This window comes from Chrysemys picta, chromosome 13, assembly GCF_011386835.1.
Source record: "Chrysemys picta bellii isolate R12L10 chromosome 13, ASM1138683v2, whole genome shotgun sequence".
Lineage (NCBI taxonomy): Eukaryota > Metazoa > Chordata > Testudines > Emydidae > Chrysemys > Chrysemys picta.
Genome location: NC_088803.1, coordinates 2,597,877 through 2,618,989, shown reverse-complemented (window position 1 = coordinate 2,618,989; position 21,113 = coordinate 2,597,877).

Genomic DNA, 21,113 nt, shown 5'->3' with positions numbered 1-21,113 from the left:
CACGGAGATAGCTGGGAGTGCTGGTGGCGTAGGGTCTGAGTAGGGAGTCCACATATCCAGACAGTCCTTCAGTGAGGGTGCCAATGCCCGAGATAATAGGGTGTCCAGGATTTCCAGGTTTGTGGATCTTGGGTAGTAGATAGAATAACCCTGGTCGGGGCTCTAAGGGTATGTTGATTTGTTCCTTTGTTAGTGTAGGGAGTGTCCTGAGTAGATGGTGCAGTTTCTTAGTGTATTCCTCAGTGGGATCTGAGGGAAGTGGCCTGTAGAATTTGGTATTGGAGAGTTGTCTGGCAGCCTCCTTTTGGTAATCTGAGAAGTATCATGGCTACCCCTTTGATACTTCTCAGAAGGAATCTATTTCTGCACCACGAGGAAATGTAGAAGGGAGGGGGTCTCGGTTCTGTCGGAACCGTGGGTCTTTGATAATCAAAGTGAATGTTCAGAGACTGAAGCCCAGATAAAGGACTGGAGACTTTACACTCTGTTCCTCTCGGTCTGACCGCTCTGTCCTGGCAGTGACTGGGGGCACGGAGAGGGCGGGGGATTCGCGATGGAGGTTTCTGTGCTAACCACAGGAGGTTTCTGATCGCTGTGTCTCTCGCACAGTAATACCGGGCGGTGTCTTCGGCTCTCAGGCTGTTCATTTGCAGATACACCGAGCTGCTGGACTCGTCCCTGGAGATAGTGAATCGCCCTTTAACCACATCACTGTAAAATGCTGCTAAATTATTAGCGAGATTGAGTATCTGTGCGACCCACTCCAGTCCTTTCCCGGGAGCCTGATGGACCCAGTTCATATAATAGCTGCTGAAGGTGAATCCGGAGGCTTTGCAGGAGAGGCGGAGAGATCCCCCAGGGGTTTGAATCCCCCCTCCGGACTCCACCAGCCGGACCTGTGACCGGACACCTGGAAAGACAGAATGAGAATCACATTCACCCCCGGCCTGGCTCAGAGCCCACTGGAAGCAGCAGAAAGGTTCCCAGTGACGTCGCTGCGCTTTGGGTCAGAGTAGGAATGTGCAGCATCCCCTGGTGTCTCCAGTCCATGTAGGGGGGAAGGGGATAAAATTACCTCGAAGGGCCGCTAGAAAGAAAGCGAGGGGGGGCCACAGTCTCATGTTGCTGACGCTGGAGGGTTTCTGGTGGGAACTGCACGGACACCCGGACTTGCCCCTCCTCCCTTCTCACCCAGCAGGTCCCGGAGATCACAGGGTTTCTATAGGGCGCCGAGGCAATGAATTTGCATCTCCTCCTCTTTATAAGACACAACTTGGACCTGAGCCCTGAACAAACTCAGCCTCCCACAGGTGGGTGTGGTGGGAAAGGGTTGTGTGAGTAACGGAGAAGAGTAAGAACTCCACTCACAGAATAATTTCTGCAGTGGTCGCTACAATTTTTGGAGAGAAAATTCCCTATTGATTGTTCACCTTCCACGAACTCCTGTCTGCTTGTCCCGCTGCTCTTCTGAGACCCGTGGAGCAGTGTGACCTGTCGGGGGACATGAGCCTGGCACTTGAGAATCTGGCGGTTTGTTCCTGGCTCTGCTACTCGTACGATGGGTGACCTTGGACAAGAGACTTACACTCTCTGTGCCTCGATTTGTATGTCCCTGAAATGGGAAAAATGATATTGACCCTCCTTTGTCGGGGCTTTGAGATCTAGGCATGGAAACCACTATGGAATCGCTCGGTGTTGTTAGCTCAGCTAGAAGAATTAGAGAAAGTTTATTGAACTCCTTCTAGCAATGCTGGACTAGAAGACAGAATTAGTATTTATTATTATTCTACCAGCACCTTAACATTAGTGGGGATTTGGGGGTCAAGATCCCCTCTGTTGCTGTGAGAGTGGTAGCCCCAGAGGCGCCAGGGTGCGGGACGCTGCTCAGTCAGGCAGTGAGTGTTATCTCCCGGGTAGGAGGCAGTGTGCTCCGATGCCGGCTCTGTTCCCTTTAGGGGTGGGCGACCCTTTGCAGAGGTTGGCTTGTAAAATCCGAGAGCTGGGCTGGGATACTGAAGGGTCCTTAAGAGAGAGAGCAGCTCACTGGGTCTCTGAGCAGCGCCATGCGCTCTATACGGCCAGGGGAAGATTTGTCCCCTGTCACTGAATCATATGGAAATACCTAAACACCCGCTAGTGTTTGTGTGCACCAGGTGGGTTAGACACTTTTTTGACTGTTGAATAACAGAACTATTTTTTATTCTATTGAGAATTTGTTTACAGGCTGCTATGTGGAATTCATTTTGGGCTAATGGTGTACCAGCACTGGGGTTCCACTACTACAAGCTGAAATCACTGAGGCTGTGTTAACCAGTGGGGGGACCCTGAAGCTATATTGCTAAGCAGCTGGCAGAGCGGAGTAGTTTTGTGGGATGGCTGGTGGAGCAGAGCAGTTTTTGGGATGGTTGAAACGCCAAGCGGAGTGGAGCTGAGCAGTTTGTGGCAATGGCTGGAGGAGCTGGTAGAGTGGAGCAGTTCATGGGGTGGCAGGAGTGGCTCAGGGGACAGCTAGTGGAGTGGCTCATGCTAAAGGCTGCAGCGGAACTCCACGGAGAAGCGGGCAGTCTGCCTTGGACCATGTAAGGTGCCCCTTAATACCCTATGTGTCCCCTTTCCCCCCCCTTTCCACCCGGGCTGGGGGGAGGTAAAACCCTGCAGATAAACTTTTGAACTCTGGGGCTGCACTGACCAGAGGCAGAGGGCAGAGAATTTTGGGTTATTGGACTTTTGGGAATTCTTGGGTTGCTGGATTCAAGAACCAAATGGAAAGGACACGGCCCAATTTCCTGGGGTGGGTCTTTTGCTCATGGTTTGTGTCATGAATCCTGTTTGTGGTGTTTTTCCAAATTAATGCTGATGTCGTTTACCTCATGTTATTAAACATTTTCTGCTACACTCAGACTCCGTGCTTGCGAGAGGAGAAGTATTGCCTCTTAGAGGCACCCAGGGGGTGGTATGTAATTGTCCCAGGTCACTGGGTGGGGGCTCTAGCCGGTTTTGCATTGCGTTATTGAAACAGAAGCCCTAGATACAGAACCTGGCCCTTGTTGCTGCCAACTCAGATGGGCAGAAGGGTTACAGGGGAAAGGGGAAGTTACGGGCTGGTCTCTTCTAACAGTGCGGTTAGTCTGTGTCTGCATCTGTCTGTGAGAGAGTCACAGAAACGCAGCTGAGGACAGGAGTTTTCTCGCTCTCTGTCTCTCCGCTGCGAGCTGTAGAACTCCAGCGCCCCCAGCGGAGAGTTTGTCCTTAGACTGCGAGGGCAGGTTTTTGTCTGAGCTCAGACCGGTTTCCCCTCACTGTGTCTCTCGCACAGTAATACCGGGCGGTGTCCTCGGGCTTCAGGCCGGTCATTTGCAGATACAGCAGGTTGTTGGAGTTGTCTCTGGAGATGGTGAATCGGCCTTTCACTGAGTCTGCGTAAAATTGTTGGCTCCCATCATAATAAATGCGTGAGACCCACTCCAGCCCCTTCCCGGGAGCCTGTCGGATCCAGTTCATAATGTAGTCGCTGAAGGTGAACCCGGAGGCTTTGCAGGAGAGGCGGAAAGAGTCTCCGGGCTTTTTCACATCCCCTCCGGACTCCACCAGCTGCACCTGGGACCGGACACCTGGGAATAGAAACATAATGTAATTCACATTAGTATTAAGAGTAACAATAGACTGTTCCCCTGACCACCAATGGGTGTGAGGGGAGAAAATACCTTCCAAAGCCACTGCAAGGAACACTACATGGAGCCAAAGCCTCATTTTCCTGAGTGCTGGAGGGGAAAGTTCTCAGGGGACTGGCTGGTCACTGCACAGACCCAGGGGCTGCGGATTGTGTCTCTGGATGCCGCCTGGGCAGGGAGAGGCACAGATTTAAACAGGAAACTGTCCCCCTGATTTGCATATCCCGCTGTTTATAACACACACAAACTCCTTCCCTGGCTGATCTGATTTCTTGCTCTCCAATTCCAGGAGAAGTGGGTACACGTGTGTAGCGCTCTGACCCAAATCCCATTGAAACCCAGGGGATTTCTGAGTGGCTTGGAGCTACATCGGATCCGGTCCCATGTGTTAGTGTGGAGTCCAGCACTATGGGAACCTGGTGCTGATGGACTCCGGAGAGGGGCTGTCAGAGCAGAATCAGAGGAAGACGGGAGTGAGCAGAAAAGAGATAAAACAAGAAAGGAAGCTGCAGTCCTTTGAATCATCATCATCATCTTCAGTGCAGAATGACCCCTGCTGTGTTAGTGGGGCTGTGATGTCTTTCAGCAACACGGTTTATACATCTAGGATAGTTAAAGGAGCCCCAGGGTGTCGGGTTTGGGGTAATTAAATGATTCGGGTACTTAAATCCTAATCACTGTCTCTGGGATTTAGGCTCCAAAATTTAAGTCACTATCGAAAGTTGGACTTGGGCTCCCAGCTCACTTAATCTGTTTCCAATTTGCACAATGGGAATTATGTTTCTCTACTTTAAGATTCACTGATGAATCCTAAATGCAGCGTTGATGAGGGCCTTAAAATACCCAGATTGAATTAGCCAAGTGGAGAATAGAGGCTATTAATAGGCAACTGGATTTGGCAGCTGTCTCTATTTCAGCTATTTCACCTTGGTTCCCCCTCACTGCAAAGACTTGTGGGTACGCCAGATATTCTTGTGGTTTGGTCTTTTCCTTGGGCAGTATCCTACACAGCTGAATTCAGGCTGATCCACCAGGTGTGTAGGAAGAATCCTGAAATTACTCGGGAAGCAAAACTAAACCTTTAACTAGTCCCTCAGTGCTTGTGCTTATCCATTGCAGTGCAGTCTTTAATTGTTCAGGGCAGACAAGGCGCTGCACATGCACCATTCAGCGTTCTGCAGGTCTGTGCAACTAGTGACCAGGGGCATCTCCAGGCCCCAGAGCACCAAGCACGTGCCTGGGGCGGCAAGGCATGGGGGGCGGTAGTCAGGCTGCCTTTGGCGGCGTGCCTGCGGGAGGTCCACGGGTGCCATGATTTCAGTGGTAATTCGGCGGCGGGTACGCCAAAGCTGCAGGACTAGCAGATCACCCACAGAAACGCCGCCAAATCCGCGTGACCGTGGACCTCCCACAGGTATGCCGCCGAAGGCTGCCTGACTGCTGTGCTTGGGGCGGCAAAAAACATAGAGCCGCCCCTGCTAGTGACAAAATTAGTGTGTGCAAAATTCTAGGAAGGTTCCACCACGAGTTTTAAGAAGATAAGAACGGCCAGACTGGGTCAGACCAAAGGTCCATCTAGCCCAGTGTCCTGTCTGCCGACAGTGGCCAGTGCCAGGTGCCTCAGAGGGAAAGAACAGAACAGGGAATCATCAAGTGATCCACCCTCTGTCGCCCATTCCCACCTTCTGGCAAACAGGCTCTTTAAATAAGCTCTCTGGCTGTCAGGGTTCCCTCCCCACTCTGAACTCTGGGGTACAGATGTGGGGACCCACATGAAAGACCCCCTAAGCTTATAAATACCAGCTTAGGTTAAAAACTTCTGCAAGGCACAAATTCCTTCCTAGTCCTTGGATGGTATTGCTGCCACCACCAAGTGATTTAGACAAAGATTCAGGAAAAGGACGACTTGGAGTTCCTATTTCCCCAAAATATCCCCCCAAGTTCCTTCACCCCATTTCCTGGGGAGGCTTGAGAATAATATACTAACCAATTCTCTTTAATAGAAGTATAGACCAAACCCTTTATTTTTAGGAATCTAAAATCAATCAGGTTTTTAAAAGAAGAACTTTATTATAAAGAAAAAAGTAAAAGAAGCACCTCTGTAAAATCAGGATGGAAGGTAATTTTACAGGGTGATAAAAAGATGTAGAACACAGAGGATTCCCCTCTAGACTCAGCTTCAAAGTTACAAAAAACAGGAATAAACCTCCCTCTTAGCATAGGGAAAATTCACAAGCTAAAACAAAAGATAATCTAATGCATTTCCTTGCTATTACTTACAATTTCTGTAATTTTAGATGTATCATTTCAGTAGGAGCTGGATTACCTGCTTGGTCTCTCTCTCTCTAACCAGAGGGAACAACAAAGAGAGCACAAAGAAATCCTCCCCCAGATTTGAAAGTATCTTCTTTCCTTATTGGTCCCAGGTGCCAGCCAGGTTATTTGAGCTTCTTAACCCCTTACAGGTAGAGGAGGGATTTTATGTTACCCTTAGCTGGCATTTCTTCCTCTTCGTTCATGTTCACAAGGCGGGTTGAAGGGAAGAAAGCTAATGATCAATAGCAACTGAGGCGGATTCTATTTCTGCATTGCTACCCTCTAAGTAAAGTCCTCTCTATTCTCTCAACATAGTGAGTCTTTAACTGCCAATGTGCATTTTGAGATGACTGAAGCCCAGATACATTATTGGCGGTTTCTTATTCTATTTCCCGGTGTCTCAGCTGCTCCGGTGTGTCAGTGCCTGCTGCTGTCTGCTGGCGCCGAGAGCTGTTTGGAGGAGGAGGTTTTTGTATTCACTGCAGTTGATTTCTGATCACTGTGTCTCTTGCACAACAATACCGGGCGGTGTCTTCCGCTTTCAGGCTGTTCATCTGCAGATACACCGAGCTGCTGGAGTTGTCTCTGGAGATAGTGAATCGTCCTTTATCTGCATCACTGTAAAACGTACTGTGGCTATTAGCAGGATTGTATATCCGTGAGACCCACTCCAGGCCCTTCCCGGGCGCCTGACGGACCCAGCTCATGTGGTAGCTGGTGAAGGTGAACTCAGAAGCTTTGCAGGAGAGGCGGAGAGATCCCCCGGGCTTCTGAATTCCACCTCCGGACTCCACCAGAAGAACCTGGGACTGCACATCTGGGGGTGGGGAGGGAAGGGGGAAAGAAAAAGGAAAAAAACTATTAAGAATCATGTTAATACACGGCCTGAGCCAAAGCTCATATAAGCCGTTGGGAAAATGCCCATACACTTCACTGTGCTTTGGGTTGGGTCAGGAATGTACAAACTTCCCAAGAGCGTCCCACCGATGTTGGGGGCGGGGGAGGGGAGAATTACCTGGAAGGGCCGCTAGAGCCAAGAGAAGATTCAGCCACAATATCATGCTGCTGACGCTGGAGGGGTTTCCGATGGTAACTGCAGGATCTTGGCCTGCTCCCTTTTCATACTCTGCAGTCCAGGAAAACACCAGATTTATACAGGGCCCCAAAACACTGAATTTTCATCTCCCCTTTTTAAAAATCACATCCCAGACCGCAACCCTCATTAAACTCTGCCCTCCCAGAGACGGGTTCGGAGGAAGAAGATATTCGGCGGGAGAAGGAGAGTTAGAGTCTCTCTGATAGGCTCATTTGTGCAGTGATCTCTACAGGAATTCTCGCTGCCTCTGACAGACAAGATGCACCATTGAGTGTTCACCTGCCGCTGAGCTCTGTCTGTTCTTAGTCTGTGAGCTCCTTGCCACTGTGTGTCCTAGTGCATAGAGCACTAGATTGGGCCATGGGACACTGGCTGTTTGTTCCTGAGTCTGCTGGGTTGCCTTGGATAAATCACTTCTCTCTGTAAAATTGGGATAGAGACCCTAACCTTCCTTTGTGAAGTGCTCTGAGATCTCCTGATGGAAATCGCTATATAAATCGCTATATAAACGCTATATATTACTAATGTCTGAAAATGTCTATTTCTTCTTCTATAAGAAGCAGGCAAGCATTTGAAACCCAGAGGGCTGGAACAATTTATACAGTGCAGGTGCTGAGAGACACTGAACCAAACTGGAAACCCTGAATATGATGGAATCCACTTCAGCCAGGTTTGGAGCAGCACCCCTAGGTCCAGCACCCATGTTTGAAACGCTTCCTTGCAATGCTGGACGACCAGACAGAATTATTATTAGATTAGCACCTTAACATGAATGGGAGTTGGGTGTGGTACCCCCAGCCTGCTTTGAATGTCGTAGCCCAGAAGTCCCAAAGAGCTAAACTCTGCTAAATCATATAGTGAAAATGGACAGTCGGTACCTCAAAGAATCTCCAGCCTACGATTATAACCCGGCAGGTATTTATGCGCGTGTGTAGTTGTGACTGACCGAGAACTCCCATTGCTTTGAGTGGGGCTAAGTGTAAAAAAATCTGTTGCACAGAAGTGTTATTTCACTCTTCTCCTTCTTAGTATTAGTGTCAATATTATTTTCAACACCCACTGTATATAGGTGTAACCCTTCTGCCAGGCCAGTTGATAGCAGCAAGGGCCGGATTCAGTACATAGGGGTCCCTTCCCAACAGCGTGACACAGAACCAGCTCGAGCCCCCACCCAGTGACTTGGGAAAATCTTACACACACCCCTGGGCGCCTCGAAGAGGCAATACTTCCCCTCTCGCAAGCACAGAGCCTCGGTGTAGCAGGAAATGTTTAATAACATGAGGTAAATGACATAGCATTAAATTGGGAAAACACCACAACTAGAGTTCATAGACCAAACCATGAGCGAAGACCCACCCAGTCCTTTCCCCTTGGTTCTTGAAACCAGCAACCCAAGAATCACCAAAGTCCCAAAAGTCCAACAACTCCAAAGTCTCTTGGGTCCAGCAACCCAAGAATCACCAAAGTCCCAAAAGTCCAACAATCCCCCAAAGTCTCTGTCCCTGGTCAGTGCAGCCCCAGAGTTCAAGGGAGGGGCACAGGGTGTTAAGCGGCACCTTACGTGATCCAAGGCCGACGGGGTTCCACCACAGCCTTCACCACAAGCCGCTCCACTCCACCAGCTGTCCCGTAAGCTGCTCCCGCCGTCCCACGAACTGCTCTGGCAGCTGCTCCGCTCTGCTCACCGACCTGTGAGCCGCTCAGCTCCACTCTGCTAGCTGCTCCGCCAGCCGCTTAGCAATATAGCTTCAGGCTCCCCCACTAGTTAACACAGTCTCAGTGATCTCAGCTCTTAGTAACTTTAGATCTTTTGGGATTTCAGCTAGTAATAGGGTAGCCCCAGTGCTGGTGCACTATTGGCCCAAAGTGAACTCAGCTCAGCAGTGTGTAACTAGACTCCCAAGGGAATCAAAGTTAGCTCTGACATTCAACAGTGGAGAGAGGAGGAGGTGCAATTGGTGTTTCAGGATCCCAAAAAGCACCCACACTATCTACCCACAGCAACAAATATCTACCCCCAACTCTCTCCATTCACTGGGTTTTGTAACCCATGCCCCTTGTCAAGCAAGTGCTACTTAGGTAATGGTGAAGGACTCACTCAGTCCTTCTGTCATACAACAGTTCCACTGGCCTTGATTCACAGAATCAGGGTAACAAAACTTTATTCTTCCTGCCCCAATAACAGAGAAACTGAGGATCCCACACCAGCCAAAGTAACCACTTTCAGTTGCTGTTGTTTCATACCAGGCGGGTGGGTGTGCCTATGCAAACAAGATCAGCCCCTGGAGTTCTTTTCCACACTCGCCATAATTCACCACCAGATGTCAGGGTAGAGCTCATCCTGACTCTGCTTACACAGATAAAAATATCAAAAAGCTAAATGAAAGTCTCTATGGGAAGGCTGGATAAAATGATAAAAAAATAACAATAATATATAGACCTTAGAAGCTGAGCCCTGCCCCCGTGTTGATGCATTCTGACATGGGGGAGTTTTTAAAGGGTCTTAACTTAAGCAATGTAAATTCTCAAATCCCATGAGAGTTGGAAAGCTCACAACTTTGGGTTCCTTTGAAAATCCCAGGTACACTCTCTAATGGGTGGAGGACCTGTTGTTTCTCAGGCGAGATACAGTGCGCTCAGAGGCACAGCTCAGCAGTATTTCAGTGTGGGCAATCTCTTACAAAGACTGCTGTGTAAAATCCCACAGCAGTCTGGGGTTGGGATATTCCAAACAGTTTAAGGAGATAGTAGGTCAGGGGATGATTTTCCAGGATGCAAGTTAATTCGTGATTTCATCTAGACCCTAGAACAATGTCTTGGGTCCTGATTCAGGAAAGCACTTAGGCATTTGCTTAACCCCGTCTCTGTGCAGGACACCACTTCCATTTCAGCACAATTCACAGTGCCATGGATTGAACTTCACACTTTATTCTCGGTAATGCTAGTGGCTAATCAAGAGCTGAAAGAATATTTGTCTCGTATCACTAAAACACAGAGAAATCCCTAAATTATTTACAAGCTGATAGGTGCACAAACATGCTCTTTAATACTTATGCCTTAAAGAATTGAACATAACAGCATTTAATTGTAGTTCACTGCTGCCCTCCGCAGTGTGTTGGTAAAGTTGTACCATTTCAGCTCGGTTTTTGTTCTGTGTTTAATAGCTTTAATCTGCTCACTGTGTGCCTAGCACAGTAGTACCAGGCGGTGTGCTCGGATTTCAAGCCAGCCATTTGCAGATACAGCAGGTTGCTGGGGTTGTCCCTTGAGACAGGGCCGGGTCCAGGCACCAGCCCACCAAGCATGTGCTTGGGGCCGCGCCTGGAGGGGGGCGGCGCGGTGGGGCGCTCCGGCGGGAGAGCGGGGCCGCAACTGGGCTCTCCCCCCTCCCCTCGGCGCTCTGGCCACTGGGGAGAGCGGAGCTGCGGCAGGCTCGCCGCCCTCCTCCCAGTGCTCTGGCCGCTGGGGAGAGCGGAGAGCCCCAGCCGGGCTCTCCGCCCTGCTCCCAGCACTCCGGCCGGTCGGGGATTGCGGGCCCACGGCAGGGCTCAGCACCCTCCCCTGCTGCGCTGGGGGCTGGGGGGGCGGTGGATGGCTTTTTTGCCTAGGGTGGCGAAAAGCCAGAGCCGGCCCTGCCTGGAGATGGTGAAGTATCCCTTGAAGGGCTGTGCATAGTTGATGGTAGTAGAAGTTGGGTGTATTTCCCCGATCCACTCCAGTCCTGTCCCAGGGGCCTGGCCGACCCAGCTCATCCAGTAGCTGCTGAGGGTGAACATAAACTTGGGGGTCCAAGGGCTGGATCTGTGAACGGACACCTGGGAATAGAAAGATATTATGAATCAAATTAATAGTAATAGCGATAATAGACTGCTCCCTTGCCCTGCCAGTGCTTCCCAGGGGAGAAGAGACCTTTCAGAGCTGCTACAATGAACAGTAAAATGGAGCCAAAGTCTCGTTTTCCCTGGAGTTGGAGGGAAATGCTCTCGAGATTAGTTGGTAACTGCACAGACCAAGGGGCAGTGGATAGTTTCTCTGGGTGAAGCCTGGGCAGAGAGAGAGGGATTTAAACAGGAAGTGTCACCCCTATCTGCATATCCCGCTCCTTATAAGGGACACAAACTCCTTCCCTGAGCGATCAAATTTCTTGCCCTCCGATTCTGAGGGGTGGGCGAAGAATGTGTGTAACGTTCAGACCCAAACCCCCCTGAACTGAGAAGGGACGTGGCCTTGACGGCCAGTGACATCAGATCAGCTCCTCCATGGGGAGCAAATATTGAATCCTGGGCTCTTGAATCTGACAGACAAAGGGCATCACAGGAACCAACGGCTGGAAGTTGAAGCTCGACACATTCAGACTGGAAACAGAGCAAATATCTAAGTGAGAATAATTGGCCATTGGACCAACTCACCAATGATCCCCGTGTGTTCTCCATCACTGACCATTTTTAAACCAAGACTGCACGTTTTCCCTAGAAGATCTGCCTGAGGGATTATTTTCGGTGAAGTTCTCTGGCCTGTGGAGGTCCAATTAGATGTTCACAATGGTAGGGTTACCATTCGTCCGGATTTACCCGGACATGTCCTCCTTTTTGTGCTAAAAATAGCGTCCGGGGGGAATTTGTAAAGCACTCACAATGTCCGGGATTTCCCCCTCCCCCGGCAGAGCAGAGCGAGCGGCTGGGAGGGCTGCAGGGAAGTCCCGGGCTGGACTCCGGAGCAGCTGGAGAGGAGCCGGATCCGCCCTGCATTCTGAGCAAGTGTCTCAGCACAAAGTGCAGCCCTCCCCTTTTGCAACTGGGAGCGGTTTCTGCCATGCAGCGTAGCAAAACGGGAGCGAGAGCACTTTGTGCTGATACAAGGGCAGCTCTCCCCTGCAACCCGGTCCGGACCAGGGACCGGGTTTTGTTGTGCAGGGCCAGGGACCGGGTTTTGTTGTGCTGGGGAGCTTAGCCACGTGTCCGGCTCGCACAGAGCCCAACACCCTGTTCTGAGCAGCAGGAGAAGGGGCAGGGAGGTTCTGGAGGGGGCAGTCAAGAAACGGGGGGGGGGCTTTTTGGGGGGAGTGGAGAAAGTTTTGGGCAGTCAGGGTACAGGTAGGGGGTAGGGTCCTGGTGGGCAGTTGGGGGGGGTCTTAGGAGGGGGCAGTTAGGGGACAAGGAACAGGGAGTCTTAGGTAGGGGGTGGGGTTCTGGAGGGCAGTTAGGAGCAGGGGTCCCAGGAGGGGGCAGTCAGGGGACAAGGAGCGGGGGGGGGCTGGGAGTTCTGGGGGGGAGCTGTCAGGGGGCAGGGGTGGGGAGAGGGATCGGAGCAGTCAGGGGACAGGGAGCAGAGGGGTTTAGATGGGTTGGGAGTTCTGGGGGGGCTGTCAGGGGGCAGGAGTGCGGAGAGGGATCGGAGCAGTCAGGGGACAGGGAGCAGAGGGGTTTAGATGGGTTGGGAGTTCTGGGGGGGGCTGTCAGGGGGTGAGGAGTGGTTGGATGGGGCGTGGGAGTCCCAGGGGTCTGTCTGGGGGTGGGGGTGTGGATAAAGGTTGGGGCAGTCAGGGGACAAGAGGCAGGGAGGCTTAGATAGTCCTGGGGGGCAGTTATGGGCAGGGGTCCCAGGAGGGGGTAGTCAGGGGACAAGGAACGGGGGGAGGGTTGGGGGTTCTGGGGGGGGCGGGAAGTGGGAGGGGCAGGGGCGGGGCTAGGGCGGGGCTCCTCCCGTCCTCTTTTTTGCTCGCTGAAATATGGTAACCCTACACAATGGTCCATTCTGGCCTTGGAATCCATGAATCCATGAGCAACCAGTCACCTGGATAATGGGGCTGACCTCCCTGTAAAGCGCTTTGAGATCTAAGAGGAAGTGGTGACGGTGTTTCCCAGTCGCTTGTCTCTGACAGCAGCAATCAGCGTCATCTGCTTCTGAAAATGGAGCAATACGTCCCCTAGTGGGCAGTTCTATGATAACTCGCCCAGGGAGAGAGAGAGTTTCCACTTTTCCACTAGTTGTAGGTCGCCTTATGCTGTGGAGTTAGTTCCCATAGATTTTCAGCATGAGGCTCCGGCCACAAAAGTGTTGGGAAGGACATAGAGGGGCTGGTCAGTTAAGAGGAGATTTTCAGAGGCACAAATGGCAATCGGGAGGACTGAGTCTCATTGAAAGTCGGTGTTAATTGGCTTCCTTAACTCTTGTTTGTCCCATTGAAAATCACCCTTTGAATCTCTCAGTGCCTCAGTTCTTCAGCTGTGATATGGGAATAATGCTTCCCTACCTTAAAATTCACAAATGATTGTGAAACACTGAGATACTGCAGAGATGAGGGCCCTCAAAGTCTTTACCTTGACCTACTTCAGGGATTGGCAACCTTTGGCACGCGGCCCATCAGGGAAATCCGCTGAGGGGCCGGGACGGTTTGTTTACCTGCAGCGTCTGCAGGTTCGGCCAATCGCAGCTTCCACTGGCCGCGGTTCACCGCTCCAATGGGGGCTGAGGGAAGTAGCGGCCAGCACATCCCTCCCACAGCCAGGCGAGTCCCATTGATTGAAATGGTATTTTGGGTGTCAAATCTCAGCCCAAAAGAGTCATTAGCAGACAGACGTGCTGGCTGTGATTTCCAAAGGTGCACAGGAAAACCAACAGGACTTGTACTGCCGAGGCAGTTGGATGTTTCTGAAAATCCCACACCAAGTCCCATTTGGTTTTATTTGGATTTTGGTGACTAATTCCCTTAATGTCCATTGACAATTCTGTCCATTGTCTGCTCTGAGAAATGTGAAATTTCAGTGAAGGATCCTGTCTATTTGCCTCTGATGTCTTTATACTGGGCTACATTGTGTATCTTCTACTCATGTGGAAAACACTTACACCAATAGTCCCCTGAATACCTAAGGGGTTTAGGGACCATCACCAGGTACTCACCTGCCCACCACAGAAGCGGTGGGGAAATAAAGATGGAGATGGAGCAGATCTATTAAAAATGCCCGCATGTTTATTTCACTAGGATTTCCTTTCCATCACTCTGAGACCCACCTTCCCCATAAGTGTTCAGGGCTCAGTGAGATTCAAGTCTTTGTCCCTCTGAGGTGTCCGTGTTCTCTATCAGAAGGGAAGCCCCAGCCTGTTAGCCCAGAGTCAGTGTGATCTGTCTCGGGGCTGCCTCTCTTCCCTCTGACAGCACACAGTGACCTGGTTTTCTTTTCAGCTCCCCTCCTCCCCAAATCCTGTGACCAAATCCTGGCTTTGAAAATCCCGGCCTTATGTACGAGAGGAGGAGAAAATCCTCTCAGTGTTTCCGGGATCACTTGTTATGAAATATTTCCCCCCAGCCTCACACAGAACATTTTCCTGCCACCACGTAGGTACAGAACTTTCTTCAGCTTTAGTTCATTTTGGAGAGTGTTTTGTCTCGTCAGCCTAAAATATATCCATCGATTTTAAAAGTGGCAAGGGATTTCTCTTAAACCCTGGAAAATCTCTCTCTGTAAAAGTCACATATTTTCCCATTCCCTCTCCCTCTGGTTTATGTGTCTATCATCTCTGTAATCTGGCAGATTCGGATCCCAGAGCCATCCTTGTCATACCAGCAGAGGAAGAAGGTTTTATCTGAACCCACAGAAGAGGTGTGGTGCAGGAGATTGGACGAGATGTTCATTTCTCGGTTTAGAACGTGTGACTCAAAGAAGTCCTGTTCGGTTTGCTCTGTATGTACAGACTTTCTCTCTGTTGATTGACTTAACAGACAAAGAAAGCAATTACAAGCATAGCTAACAATGAGAACTTGTCTAGCAGCTGGCCACATACGTGAATTTCAAAGCCAATTAATGAAAACACACTGAGTGGGGCGCTGTCTGACCTCCCTGCTAGGAGATGCTGAGGAAGGGTTGGGTCCTAAGTCCCACCTGTTAAAGGGAGTTAGGTGCCTAACGCCAGTTGGGATTCACAGCCCTCTCCTGGAGTTAGGTGCCTCAGCTGTTACTTAACCCCCTCAACCCCAAAGCCCTTGTGCCAGAGAAGGATTTGTTGGTGCTTCCCTTAACTTTTAGTCTAGTGGTTAGAGCACTTGCCTAGGATATGGTAGAGCCAGTTAAATTCCCTTCCCCCCCCCACCTGATTTCGGACCGGGATTTGAGCCCACATCTTCCACTGTCAGGGGAGGGTGACATTGGGGTGCAGACACCCTCATTTTCTTTCAGGCCTCATGAGTATTAAATGAGTCACAGTGGAACAGCTTCAACAGGAGAGATTGAAAGACCCCTCCCCAAAATACCCCATACCTGGTGCTTAGGCCATTCACCCAGGACAGTTTTGCTGCTGTGACAGGTAACTGTGTGACAGGAGCCTAATTCATATTTTGATAAGTGACTTAGGAGCCAGAAAAAAATCTACTTATCATGAGGTTTAAGTTAGATAGGAGCCTAAGAAGTTTGGGGAAAATTACCCCTGGTCTGTCTATATGAGCAAATGCTCTCTGGAGTGACTGAAGGCTCCGATGTTGGCAGGACACCTGGGTTCTCTCACTGAGGGTTTTTGATTTGCTGTAGATGTGGTTTGTGTCACTGTGTGCCTAGCACAGTAATACGTGGCTGTGTCATCGGTTCTCAGGCTGCCCAGCTGTAGATAGGCCGTGCTTATGGAGGTGTCCATGGTGATGGTGAATCGCCCCTGGAAGGCCTGGGCATAGCCAGTGCCACCAGTATTGGTACTGATATATCCTATCCACTCCAGTCCTTTCCCGGGAGCCTGCCGAAACCAGTTAATGCCATAGCTGGTAAAGGTGTAGCCGGAGGTTTTACATGTCACCTTCACAGACTCTCCAGGCTTCTTGATTTCTGCCCCAGACTGGGTCAGCTGGATCTGGGAGTTGACGCCTGTAAATAAACACAATAAAAACATAATTCATTCCATTCTTTTCCTCCTCTCCCCAGGTTTATCCAAGTCCTTCTGTTGCCCTCCTCATGGCAGTATCTGATCTGCTTGTATGTAATAACGGATTTATCCACACCGCACTCCTGGGAAGGAGGGAAGTACAGTTATATACATTTTGCAGATGAGAAACTGAGGCACCAACTCAGCCAGAGATTTTTCAAGCTGTCTAAGGGATTTTGACACCTAGTTCCCATTAAAAATAATGAAAATTGGGTATCAAAGTCCTCCTGATGGCTTTAAAATTCCATCCTATGGGATTTGTTTAAAGATCTAGGATTTTGAATCCAGAATTCTTGAATCCACCTCCTACGTCTTAGCCTTAAAACCATCTTCCCTATCCTAGCCCAGTTGTCCTAACCAGACACCTGTAGGTTCATCCACTCACCTGAGAAAGCTGCCAAAAAGAACAAGACCCCCAGACAGATCATTTTCATTCTCCACAACAACCTGGTGGGCTGCAAAGCAGTAACCCGTCCTCTGCTGACAGCTCTTCGGTGGGGGTCACTTGATCTGCTTTATCAGTCAGTTTTCCTACTTCATTTGCATGCGGGTGTTGCTAAATCATTTGACTAAACCTCAGCTTCATCCACCTTTACAAATAACTGACCTCAGAGTTTAGAGGGACCCAGTCATGAAGGACGCCAGAGCAAATGAATGAAATTTAGGCACCTTTCCAGGAAAACACTAAATCACACTGACCTCAGTGGTATTTAAATACGGGGTTAAAGATTATTGGTAAAATGGAATATTAAGATGCCTAATACTGGGTTATCAAAATGTAACACCCAGGATATGAAACTGAAATAACATAGAATCAATGAATGTATAAACAGAGGCACCCTTCACTGGTGAAATATGTATGAGTACTGTGATTTCCAAACCCTCCGAGGAGCGCTGGGTATTCCATTCTCGCTGATTGGAAAGGGATTTGGGTGAGCAAACCCTCACTTTGTCCTCAGCACCTAAGGCTGGAATTTTCAATGATTCCTTGGGATTGTTCCCGGGTTCAGTGTTTGGGAAGAAATGTTTCAGAATCAAACATGACACTTTGCTGCCCCCATGTGGGTCTGATAAACAGAGACAATTTTCCCTCCTTTTCTTCCTTTAGGTTCATGTAACTTCCTCATTTTTGTCTCCTGTAACCCATGGGGCAGGAGGGCGGGGGGGGGGATTTTTATTTGATGGCTGATTTGGGTTTAGAACTGTTTCCAGGGATTTTCATTGATCTGCAAAAAGTCCATCCATTTTATTCATAAGAAACTTCTCTCTGAAGCACCTGTCGCTACTGTTATCTGGAAGCTTGCTACACAAGAAGGATGGGTGTGAAGTCAATGAGAAGGTTTGATAGGGACAGTCAGTGAGCAGGTGTTATGATGTTATAGGTACGTGTTATCCACAAACAGGAGGTGAGAATAGATGCTTGTAATATCCTGACCTGGCCCTAAATTATGACTCAAGAGAGTCCTCTTCAATGTATTGAGTATGTAGACATGTCTCTGTGTGTGTCCTATGAATTAACAGAAAAACAAACCAATGTTAAGTGTTGCCAAGAATGTCACTTGTCTTGTAGTTGGCCAGTTAAGCTAATAATTTCAAAGCCACCAAAGTGAGCTGGAATCCAAATTGTGCATCTAACTCCTTTAGTGAGCTCGGGAAAAAAAATCATTCTTAACTGTGAGCAAGTGACAGCCTTTCTCTGCGCTGCCCCAGGGGGTTTGCATGGCTGTGAGTGGATTTCTTCTCATTGTCTGTCTCTCGCACAGTGATACCGGGCAGTGTCTTCAGGCTGGTCATTTGCCGATACAGCAGGTTGTTGGGATTGTCCCTGGAGATGGTGAATCGCCCTTTGACCCAGTCCTGAATTAGACCTAATCCAGGCTGCCCACTGCAGCCCTTTCCCGGGAGCCTGATGCACCCAGTTCATCCAGGAGCTGCTGAAAGTGAACCCAGGGGCTTTGCAGGAAAGTTTTAGTGACTCTCCTCTTTTTTTGAGTCATCCACCAGACTCCACCAGCTCCACATCACACCGGACACCTATGAACACCAACCATACCAGTAATGTACCCAGTGCATAGTACAATATAGAATGTAACTGTTTATTGATATAACTCTAGGGAACAAGAACGCACCTGAGAGAGAGAGCAGAGAGCAAGAGAAGAAATCTCCATGGGGATAATATGATGGCAAACGGAGAGAACTAGACCCAGGGGCTGCAGAAAGGGGGGTAGTTTGGAAGGGTCTCTAGGCACCTTGGCTTTAAACAGGCAGCTTCCTCCCTGAATTTGCCTCATGGCCTGTTTGTGGTGTATAAAGAGCAACTGGATGGGCTTGTGGTAAAAGCACTAGACCCAGGGTAGTCTACACACACTTGCAGGAAAATAATTGTAGTTGTTTCATTCACACCTTTGGAAACTAAAGCTTGAATTAGAACCCTGGGACTAAAGAAATCCACACAGAGCCAGGCACGTCAACCTCAAAGGCTTATCATCAATATAGTGATTTGGGTGAAAGTTCATGGCACAGGTATCATTTGCAATGGGAAGTCACTTGGGGAGCATAGGATCAGCCAGGCTGAGAGTCTCAAATTGGTAAAATTGTCAGGCCTGTGTTATGCCAGAACTCAGACTATGCCCTGAAATCTCTGACTCTGAGAAAGTGACCTAAAGTAGTAAGGAACACTGATTTCATTATTATTATTATTATTTAGTGCAGTTTGAACACCTATATCTTAGGTCATCTGCCAATCCCAGCCTTTATTTATTGGGACCTGGCTATTAAAAATATTGAGGAAAATAAAGAAGCAGATAGGTGCCTATGTGCTCTTAAACATCCTGCTAAGTACCTAACTTCTATTGAAATCTATGGGAGTTAGGCACCCATCTGATTCTGAAAATCCCACAAAGGGCCTGTCTGATTTTTCTGTCACCTAAACACTTTGACAAACTGGCCTTTAGGAACAGATTTTTCAAGGTGTTGAGACATTGCTGTGCTCAGAGTTGAAATGCCAAAGTGATTTAGGAGCCTGGATCTCACCTTCAAATACGTAGATACCTGGTAACATCTGGCCCCTAGTGCTGCCATTTGCCATCTGTAAAAAGGAGAGAACGATACTTCTTCCCATCGCAGGGTTTCATGGCTCGGAGGATAAATTCATGTTTGAGGTGCCGCAGTGCCTGATGGGGTTTGTGTAACGATCCAGCTAGAAAAAGTGAATTCAGCCCTTGAGGCTGAGCTCAGAATGGTGAATTTCCACCTGTTGTGTCACTGATAGAAAAGGTTTCAGGCTCATATTGTTTGTGTTACAATAGCACCAAGAGGACCCAGCTGAGTTTAAGGCCTCGTGGCTGTGAGACCATCCTGTGCACAAAGCTCTTACAGCCGAGGGCTGAGAATTTTTCAAAAATGTCTAGTTTACGAAAAGCGACTTTAATCCTTGTAGGGCCTGATGCAAAAGGCCTTTACAACTCAGTGGATGCACCCCACTGAGTACAACATCATTTGTGTCCCGCCCTGTGTTCATAAACCTGATGCTGGAAACTTTTTGGCTGTTGCTCAAAATATCAATGTAAATGTCTTCACCAGTTGCAATGGAGTTCTCGCAAAACTGGAGGTAATTATGGTGCGGAGGATGCTTCCCTCATAGGGTCATCAATTGTGATTGCAGCAGAAAACTCTCAGAGCGATCAGATTAGTAGAAGAGCCCTGGGCAGGTTCCTAGGTCTGGGTCAAATACCAAATCTGACTGATTATAGTGAGACTATTGGCGGGAGTGAGGAATGAAGGGTATTGCCCAATATAAGTGAGGTCATGGACCTTCGCCTGTCAAAGATTCAATGTCATTTCTGCATGATCAACAACAGGCTGAGCCGGTGCAGAATGACTGTGGAGTTTGCTTTTGGCCGTTTAAAGGGCCGCTGGCGCGCTCTTTATGGGAAGCCGGACCTGGCCGATGACAGCATCCCCGCAGTTATATCCGCGTGCTGTACCCTCCGTAACATTTGTGAAGGGAAGGGTGAAAGATTCACTCAGGCATGGACCTCCGAGGTTCAACACCTGGAGGCTGAATCTGAACAGCCAGAGAGCAGGGCTATTAGAGGGGCCCAGCGTGGGGCTGCAAGGTGTAGGGATGCCTTGAGGGAGCAATTTGAGGCTGAAAGCCCCCAGCAATGTCTGGTGCCCTGCACGGGAGTGAAGTACAGTGCTTCCACTGTTAGTAGGAATCTGCTTGCTACACTGACTTGCAGTGCCTGTTGCTATCCTGGGTTCAGGTATCTTTTACTTTATGCAATAATAAAGAATGTTTTCAAAGCCAAAAAATATATTTATTGAAAAGAAAATTAATTTATTGAAAAGAAACACAACTGCTTGGGAAACAAAAAGGGCAAGGGGGTGAGGTGAGGAACGGTACAATCACAGATTTGCGTATGTCCTGTTCTCGTACTCTGCCTTCCTGTCTGGAGTGCTGTGCACTGAGTGCTGCACTTCAGGCTGGCTGTACTGCGTGGTGATGGGGGTTGAGTGCAGTGGGTAAGGGTCGTGGTTTTCAGGGCTGGGTGGTGAAGCTACAGGTGTTGGAGGCAGCTGGAGGCGATAAGAAGCCGGATGTTGGGGAAAGTGGGTTGGAAGAGACATGGGGGCACAAAGGAAAGTGTTTTGGGACAAGGGCTGCAGCGGGAGGCGGGGGCGGTAGTGCTCCGCCGACACGGCTAAGAGCGCCTGGATAGATTCTGCTTGGCGCTCCATGATGATTATCAGCCGCTCTGTACTTTGGTGCTGGTGATCCGCATTCTGCTGGCGGAGCCTCCTTTCACTCTCCCGCCACTCGTGCACTTTTTGATTTTCATTCAGGGAGTGCTGCATGACTTCATGTGGGATGTCTTCTTTGCTTCTATGTGTCCTCTTCCTGATTCTTTGCAACTTCTCAGCCGGTGATAACACGGATGGCTGAGATCTTAAGGTTGCATCTGTAAAGGCAAAATGCAACACTTAACAGAGGCAGGATTGTTCACACCAGACAGAGCAATGATTCCCCCAGTACTTAAGGAGGGCAAGCACAGTCTACTCAATAGCATAATTTGCCCATCCCAAAGTGAGCACACGTAACCCCCGGGAGCCCCAAAATG